Genomic DNA, 9926 nt, shown 5'->3' with positions numbered 1-9926 from the left:
TAAATCCTTTCACGTGTTTATTCCACGAAAAGGAATTTGTTTCAAGGGATTTATGACTACGGACAAAACCCAAGGAAAACTCAGTGTGGTAGGTTTTACAAGGCACCTGCAAGGAGCTTCAGTGTCATTTTCACTCTTTCATTTTATATACTTCATGCAGCAGTCCCCTGAGATCTTGCTGAATTTAATTTATACATGCTTCAGTCATGCCAGCACTTCCATTTTTAAAATACGATGTAGGTATTTAGCCACACAAGTCCTATTCAAGTCAACAGGAGCTTGGAAAACATACTCTTGCATAAACCACTTTGACATTCTTTTTGCCAAAACACCAAGAAGCCACTCAAATGAAACATCCGGTAATCAAAGCCGACAGCACAGTTGCAATTAACAGTAACAAATGTCGGGCCGTGCTTGAACTGGGTCCCAAGAATTTCTGAGCCTGAGCCCGCCCTCCAATGCAGAAACGTTTACCAGAGCCAAAAACATTGTTCTGTTTGCCTTTCTAGCCTCTTTGAACGACTGCATAAAAGTGGAAAGCATTCCTTTAACCTTGATTCAGCTTTACATAAAGGACAGGTGTGGACAAGTCTGCACCACAGTCATAATTTTGCTAGCTAGAAAATTCCAGTCCTGGGCACAATATAAACTATGTTCTATCTTCAAAAAGCACTTCCCCCTCTCATTTTTTTCGATGGCACTGCAAGACTCTGATAAATTCATAAATATGTGTCAACTAGAAAATCATGATGCAGGATTTGCTTTGTTGTTTGTTTTTAAACGAGGGGGAGGTTTCCTGAAAAAAAAATCTGCCCATTTTTGAAAATCTAAAATTAATTTCCTGCTTGATTGTTTGCTTACAAAAGCACATATTTTGGCTAGCAATGGCCCCACTGCACCTAAAGGCACTAAACATCCTGAAAGTTCAAGACCTGAACCAAACTTCCTGCTTGATCCAAGGACCCAAGCTGGCACAAGGACCTGAGCAACACCTGACTCAGCCCCTCTGCAGAAGCTCAGATGCAAAGCTGAACTACACAGCCCCTTTCTAGATAGGGGGGCTGCCATTCACAAAAGCCTGTTGCATGAGCTTGAAAATGAAAGCATTTATAAGGTGAAGAGAACCGTATTATCGAAACTACCTTGTAAAAGGAATGACTCATAGCAGACAAAAAAAATTAGACTCAGGCACATCAGGAGAAGTAGAATTGCTGCTGACTGAATTCCCCTCTTCTGGCTGTGACAGGAATGGCTGCTGCTAACAAAACCTACAAAACCTTAGACAAGGAGGCTAGAAGATTATCTGCCTACCTATCGGCATGTCAGTCTATCTAGTCTTATCACGCAATATACATCTGTAACAGCATAAAGGAAAATGCATATATCAGATGGAGACTTATTTACAAAGGTAGATGATAAATGTGGTGCAGCTCCTCACACTCCCATTGATTTAGTAGGGCTATTGCTTTGGTTAGCAGCTTTGGCCCCAGATTTCAGAGAAACTGTCTCTCCACAGCCACGAAAAAAAGTGTATACAACAAGCATTTCTGCCTGGCTGGCATGGCCTCTGTGCCCCAGCCCTGCATGCTGCATCTGTATGGGACAAATGCAGTTGCTTTGATTAATGTCTAACAATTGCTATTGGAAAAAGCACAAGTTTGGGAACTGCACTCGGCTTGGAAAAAGTGCCCATAACTGCTATTGACATTAATGAAAGCTGCATACAAACATGGAAAGGAACTGATACATTATCCCTTAAAAATCTACTCAGCACTGAGGCAGTTAGGGAGTTTTATGTCAGCTCTGCAGCCAAAGCAACAGTAAATGCTCCCATTATTACTTCAAATATTTAAATTTCTCTTTCTTACAGAAATATGATGAAAATGTCTAGACCTTTAACTTTTCTTGCACAGCAACATGTGTAGTATAAAAAGTGACAGAAATCACTGATGCAGACTAAAGTATATAACATACTCTGTCAAAAGCTTTTTTTAACAATATGTTTTACCTCAGCTCACCCTAGAATAGATTTTAATAAAGCCCCTTCTGAAGTGTGATCTAATAGCAAATGAAGTGCAGCATCTTACAAGGTCACATATATCTTCAAATTAAAGACTGCTCTGCACCCTTCACCTTCACTTTATCCACTCTAATTAATCGATTTATTACCCACAGCTGTTCAATTCTTTCATTTTTAAAGTCACAGCATGCATTCTTTTTTGTTGTGTTTTCTTTTCTTTCTTTAAAAAAAAAGTGTGTGAGTGTCTCTGTGTGTGCATGCATTCTCTTTGCTTAGCTCAAGAGCTGACAGGAGGAAGAAAGCAGCTGTGTATTAGATGACAACAACAACAGCAACACGTTTACTTCAGCAAAGGCATATACGTAAGTAAAATTCCTGAGCAGGCTGAGGATCAAGGCCAATCTAAAACTGAAATGGCTGATTAAAAAAATTACCCTCAAAATGGCAGCTGGCTGGATGCTTGCTACTACATGTTACATGGAACTAAGATGTTTTGGTTTATTTTGTTCTCCAAAACTTCACCTCTGTGAAATTCAAGAGAGGAAAGTAAATCCCCTCCTTTTTGGTTTTCTTTCAAGCAGAGCAAATTAGTGCTATTAGTGATCTAAGATTTACAAGCTAGCAGTCATAAGTCTTCTCTTCCCTTTTGTTTTGTTTAGCTTTTATGCTCCTTAACAATCTTCTTCAGGAGACCCCAACACAACAGCAAAATTGACTGCAGGCTACCTGGCTACCAGTCTCTGACTGCTTCATGAGCGTTTGTGTGTGCATGCCTGCATATATTTTTTTTCATTTTTTTTTAAAAACTTTCACAACCCTCAAAGACTCTCCCCAGACTCACTGCTAAAAAAAAAAAAATCAAAAAATAAAATAAAATGTTAATTTCCATATTATCACTTCATGGTTATCTTGCCTAAAAGTTGCCCTGAGCAGTGTAGATGCTCACTTTTAAGAACAGAACAATGTCAAAAAGTCTTTGAAGATCCACTCCGAACATTTTTATATTCAAAAACTTGCTAAATATTTTAAACATGCCCAGAAACAGCCATGTATTGCTCAAGAATGATCCTTATATTTAATAATGCAGTGCACCTACACTATAAAACTCTTTGTTATAACGCTACTTTTGATATATGGCTATCTTAATCCCTTGCCACCTGCACTGAAGTCTGTCTAAATACCCACTTTATGACAACTAGCTATATAGTCTTTGCCATATGCAGCCTTTATCACTTTAGCATGTGCTTGACTTTGAGCATGTGAGTAATCAACATCAGTGAAACTTAAGCATAGGTTGAAGTTCTCTGTTGGATAATGATGAAATTATTCATGTGCTTAGAGTTAAACACAAGCCAAGACTTCATTAATACTCCTCAATGAATTGCACATGGTTTCAACCCTACAGTCTGTAACTAGGCATGAATTTCAGGGCTGATGGCTCAAGTAAAATTCTTTATCTTTACTGTAGTTGGTAGATATGGTGTATGTACAGGCGTGAGACATCCAGGTCACAAGTCCTGAGCAATCAATTGTAGCTTCAAGGTTGCAGAAAAGCCAAATAGATACTTCCATTGGAGTTCTGGCATGAGAGGTTTGTAGGGCTGAATCCTACTGAGACACAGGTGTATAGGTTCAGAAATACTGATTTGAAGGCTAGGAAGGACTGTGAAATTACAGAATGACAGGACTGGGATAAAGATTTGCCCCCATCCAATACCTGACCCAATGGACCATAGAATCATAGAAGGGTTTGGATTAGGAGAGACTCTAAAGATCTAGTTCCAACCCTACTGCCATGGGCAGGGACACATTCCAGGTTGCTCAGAGCTCTATCTGGCCTGGCCTTGATCATTTCCAGGAATGGAGCATCCACAGCTTCTCTGGGCAACCTGTTCCAGTGTCTCACCACCCTCTAGCAAAGAATTTTGTCCTAATAGCTAATATAAATCTACTCTTTTTTAGTCTGAATCTATTCCCCCTCGTACTGTCAGTACAAGTACTTATCTATGCATCTATTCATGTCTGTGGCAGATGCTCCATCATCCTTCTTTGAATGCCACCAAATGGAGAGTCTACAATCTTTCCAAAGTCTACCTCATTCCTTCTCTCCTTTACCACCATGAAGGTACCCCAAGTGTCTAATATAAACCTTTCTTCCTGCCATTTAAGATCATAATACATTGTCCTACTTAAATGTACATGCAAAAACATAGGAAACAATTTAGTCTGCAACTCACATACAGATATCATCCAACCCAGGGATTTGCAGTTGAATTACTTTATGTCTTTTAGCATCCCCTTCTCTCAATTTCATTTAGAAATGTGAAGTGAGAGAGAATTCACTTTGCATTGAACTAGTCTGTGGCCATGGTTGACTATTTTAAGTATTTAAAAAAGCCATGTCTTCTTTCCAAAATGAATTGCTGAGTTCAACTCCCAACAATTAGATCTTGTTATATTTTTATCTGGGAGATTAAAACCCTCTCCAGATTCTTCTCCCAAAGCAGGTAATTATAAACTATGAACTTATTGAGCACTCTTGCCTTTTCTGCATATTATGACAAAAGATGGTCTTTTCCAGAAATATTAAAATGTGTTCCCTCCATTACTGTATGACAGATTATGTTCCATTCAAAATGTCAAAGTAATAATGCGCTTTTTTCTCTTTCATGAACAGCACAAAACAAAGCTAAATTCAGATTCTGCCTCCCAAATTCTGCCCTTACAGGGGACAATGAAAAAAAAACAGGTTGGTGTGCCTGCCCAGAACAAGGGTAGCCTGGGTCTGCAGGCATCCACCCCACTGCACCAGGCAGCCTGAATCCCTGACTTATCTGTCCTCTGCAGTCTGACTTGTATCATTTAGTGATACGCAGATCTTCCTTGCCTGGTTGGTACATGACTTTCTATATACCTTGAATGCTAAGCGCCTTTGCCCTGGAGATAAAAATTTCCCTCAAAATATCCTCAGTTATTCTGGATACCATCAAACAATAATCAGTGTGAGATAAGAACTGTTGAGAATTCATTATTTTCTGCTGAGCTACAGTGACATCCAGTGCCTTATGAATCCTCCCCTCAGCATGCCTGAATAATTCCATTAGCCGTAACAGAGAACGAACTCCCCCTCTTTTTAATCACCCACCCATAACCCCTGCCAGGACTGCGGTGAGAACCTGCAGTCAGGTCCATATAACCACTGCCATTCTTTACCTCTAGCAATACTTTCCAGATAATGTTTCTGGTTCCATTTTACAAAGTTACAACAGCAGCAATAAAAACGTTAAGGAATTTTAATGCTGCTTTACTACATGTTTAGAAGCCCAGGAAAAGTAGAAACCTGCAAGCTTTAAAGAAAGGACACCTTTTATTGTGGCACTCAGGAACAGACATGTATCAGGTTCCTACAATCTTTCCACCAGTGCTACTCTCTTCTCCACCACTTGATTTTTAATGAACATTTAAATAATTACTCCTTGTTATTATGATGGTTGCTCTAATAATACCAATAAAGGTAGCATGGATGCTCCATTAAAAACACACCTTTAATTGAATTATTATTAAATTAAAATGCCATAATTGAGAACATGAGTTTAACAAGTCTCCTTATAAGACCAGCTGACATTAAAGAGAAGGGCATTAAATACTGGAAAGATTTAGTGTTGCACAGTGAAGAAAATATATTGTTATACGTGATTTGACGGGTCACACAGACAAGGGCCAGATGTTTTTCAGGTGTCTGTAATGTGGATGTGCCATGTGAACTATATTTGTTTGTACTCAATGCTTGTCTGGGTAAGCAAAAATATCTCTAATACAGGTATTTCTTCTGAAGAGGTTTTATAAGGCATATTACCACTCTAAATTATCCAAGTTAGCAATAACATTTACTTACATATATTTATGATTGAATAAACACGTGCTGAGCACACACTACATTGAGAGCTTTGCCCTCCCTGCACTTGCTGGGGTGTTTGGAAGTGCTGCTACCTCCATTTCAGAGGGACTGACAGTCTCAATAAGAAAGACACAAGTGTGAAGTAGTGTCCAAGTCTGGCTGAGTATCACCACTGTCAGTCCAATGCTGGTCACTAATTTTAAACACCAAACACAAAAGCACCATATCTCTTTATACCTCTCTTCATCTCAATTTTGTTTTGATGGCAACAAGAACTGAAGGTGTAAAACAAGAACGACTCCTCTATCCATCCCCAGAGCTAACACAGTGTATCCGTCCCTACACTGCCTCATCTTAAGGAAGAGCTCAAGAGAGTCTTGCAGCACATCCTGCTGAGGGTGACAGGGACTATCACCAACAGTTCATAAAGTTAGCATCAACTGGCAGCTAAAGTTGGTGCTTTATGGCTTAGCAAGTCGCCTGCAGTCTCACAACCTACGCTCCTCTCATGCTACACTCGGTTAAACAACCATCGTCTCTTGTAAAGCTCAGCCAACCTGAAGAGCATCTCGGTCAAGAAGAGGAGATGAAGGTCTAGGTGCAAGAGCCCAAGCATGAGGGGCCGCAGAGCCTGTCATCATCTGGAAATGGGGAATCTCAGGATGAGGTCAGTGCAAGGAAAGAATGTGACAGGGAACAAAACATGAAATGTTTTTAAGAGGTGGATGGAAAAACGAGGGTATCTGACGAGAGAAGTAACCTTGAGGTGTTACTTCTCAGTATCAGAATCCTGTTTCCTCCAATACAAGGCTCTGTTCTCTTTTCCTACCTTGCCTCTTGATAGCTTATCTCCTCCAGTGCCATCTTCAAACAGAAGAAAAATCACGACTTCATGCAATGTTCTTCTCCTACACACTGCCTGTATGTTTTACAGCTTTCCCCTTCCTGTTTCTACCTTGACTAGTGAGACTGCAAGCTCTCTACAGAGATTATGAGATAAGCTTTATGCCCAGAGAACCTACAAACCCCACAAGACCCTCTCATTCCCAGCACTGATTCTGATTAGTGATGCAAATATTCTTCAGAGCATTTTCTACCTGTTGGAAAATACCTACAGCAGCAGTGGTTGACACCAATATAAAAATCTATTAACATTACACTACTATTAGCAATGTACTAGTAATTCTTTCTATTCTAAATCCAACTGTCAAACTCCAGTTTTGGTGGATTAAGTGCTGCCCCACTTTTGGAAGTCTTTTATTTTCTGAAGCCATTTGTGCTTTTCAGTGGTGTTCCTTTTCTATTAGGCAGAACTGCAAATCATCTGTTTATCGTTCTCATAATGACAAATATCTATTTTGTCAAATGAAATATTTTATCAAACAAGCAGAAAACCAAACAGATTAATTACCAATCACATCATTGAGAAGTCATACTGTCATGCTGTCTGTCTGTAGCCAATCCTTGCATAATTCCAAGAACAAAGAGCATGAATCCTTGAAAGTCTTAAGGATATCAACCTGATACTCCTCGCCAAACTCTGATTTGAATTACCCTGCTTTGAATTCAAAGTAGCTGTGATGATCACCAATGCAGCCTTCAAATTTCCCAGATAAGCTATACCACACCAGATATGTCACAAACAAGGACCTTAACTACTCACATGAATATACCAAGTCATGATTTTGGGTTTTTCTTCGTTGCACTTTCCCCAAAAGCATCTTATATGTCCTCTCTGGCATTTACACTTACAAAAAAAAAGGAGGCTGCAGGCAGACTACAGCCATGCATAACACAAACAGATGCTTCCTGCTTCTTAATGGACACAGGCGACCTTTGGCTGAAGATGCAGCTTGTGTTCAATAGTCTCATTTTCTGTGAGACTTAATCATACCTCAGATCTGTACTGCTAGATTCACACAAATGAGCCAAATGCATAGCTCAGTTTAATTTCTAGTGCATTATAAAATGGCAATATTATATTTTTAGGTATAAAATGTCAATAGTAATTTTGGGCAACTTCCTTCTGGATGTCCAATTTCTCATTCCTTAAAAGAGCTTGTGGCTTACTGGAAGTTAATGTTCAGCCTACGGAAGTATAAGAAATTCTAATACTTAGCAAAGAAAGAGAAAGAAAAATGCAGAGCAGAAGTTGGAACTCATGATACAGGGATTTTGACCCAGAAGCACTATTAAAATGGAAGATAAAAAACATGTTTATCATCTCTGAACACCTTCTCCTAATTGGTGTTAAATTCTAAAATACAAAGGCAATTTATAAAGCAGAGAAAGGGAGAAGTGTGAAAAGTAGGGAGCAAACAGGAAAATCAATATTGAAAGATCAATAGGGAATGAGTTAACTTTTAAATTAGCCCTTTGTGATACAACAGTTTCAACTGACTCCACCTTTAGCATCTAAACAGCTTTGTGTCTTTTAGCTAGTTTCTCTGAACCTAAGACATCAGCTTGCAGACTGAAAAGAAGCTTTACAAACCTGCTATAAAATAGTGAAAACTATCAGTGAAAATGGGGAATGCAGTACGGGGCGGGGAGGCAACGTACCCACTCATGAGATGAAAAGACCATAGGACTACCCATGGCTGGTGGTTTAATATATAGGATCCCATTTACAGCATTCATGAAAAACCCTTGTACTGCTCAAGGACACTTTCAGGCCTTTTCTTTGCATAAGGTATTCAAATGCATTTGAAATAATGTTAGTCTTTTCTACAACATACGAAATATGCCAGCAGCTTCCCTTTAAATCAGTTTCCTGTGAGTAGTTTTGTTTGAAAACCAGCAAGTGCTGGGAATTTTTTTTCTTCTCCCCACAGACTTTTCTAAGTTGCCACTTTCTTATCTTGCAGTCAAGAATTCTCAGTAATCCGAATAGAAACTAAAAGGAGGATACATAAAGGAAATTGTCCATGTCATATAATGGAAAAATAAAGAGTAAATTAGGAAACAATAAAAAAAGCCAAAGGGTGAAAACAAATTTTCCTGGGTTTTTTCCCCAGGAGTACCTCAGTCTGTTTTACTACAACTATTTCTTAAGGGTATTAGGTGCCTATTCATAGTTAGTAAATGAAATAGCATTTTTGTTTTAATTCATTGCTTCTTTAACAAATGCTAACTCCCATCTCTGCTTCTTTAAATCCACAAAATCTCCATGTTCAATCCTAAGAAGTATTATAAAGGCTGTAAATCTTGTTTTAATGGAATGTACATTTAGCTATGAGGAGATAATTGACGTTATGGAGGGCCTAGATGCTGAATTATATAGGTTATCTAATACAAAGGGGACTCATTACCGAAGCACTACAAACAAGTAGTAATATATGTATATTGTTCTGAGTGGCGTTATAGCAAAAGTGTTCGGGTCTGCAGGGATTTATAAAACACAAGAAAACAGCAGACATGCACTTGTAAATTTGTCTCATTTGTCTCTGAAGTTAAAGGTTATTCCCTTGATCTGAATTTGTAATAAAAACATGCTAGACTAAGGTTTGTAGAGAATGTTTGAATATGTAAATTGTGTATAATGATAGGCAATTATAGGGTAAAAACTGGACCTTATGAATGTTACAGAATTGCATGGAGCATCAAAGTATTTTCCTTCAGATGAAATATTTATCTTTTATGCATGTTATAAGCACTTTTTCAAAGGTATTCAGCAACCTATTTGAGCGAAGAGTTGACAAAAATCAAACCATTACAACCGACTAAGACTGTGGGCTTATGCACAGGAGAAGCCACAGCTTTTTACAGAATATACATAATAAATCTCTTGAACTAATGGTTCCGGAGATGGATCCTCAAGGACAAGTTCCACTGATTTTCACTCCCTTAGATGAAAGCTGGTCAGATGTTTCTGGAATTTTTTTAAGGCGGTGTGGGGGTGGAAGTGTGGGGAGGGAGACTGGGGAGAATAACTAGGTAAGAATGCGAATTTTCTTGGACTGATTCAATGAAGCCCCGTTTTCCCTCCAGTTTGTTGGCTGCTGTTTT

General features: G+C 38.8%; 1 protein-coding gene across 1 annotated transcript in view; it reads right to left on the bottom strand.

Annotated features, from left to right (window-relative positions):
- Window positions 1–9926, bottom strand: part of BCL11B (B-cell CLL/lymphoma 11B (zinc finger protein)) — a gene marked incomplete at its 5' end in the record, with an annotated part of 77986 nt that overhangs the window by 2767 nt on the left and 65293 nt on the right. The window lies entirely within an intron of this gene.

This window comes from Acanthisitta chloris, unplaced genomic scaffold (assembly GCF_000695815.1).
Source record: "Acanthisitta chloris isolate BGI_N310 unplaced genomic scaffold, ASM69581v1 scaffold11279, whole genome shotgun sequence".
Taxonomy (NCBI): domain Eukaryota; kingdom Metazoa; phylum Chordata; class Aves; order Passeriformes; family Acanthisittidae; genus Acanthisitta; species Acanthisitta chloris.
This window is presented reverse-complemented; position numbering and strand designations above follow the sequence as displayed.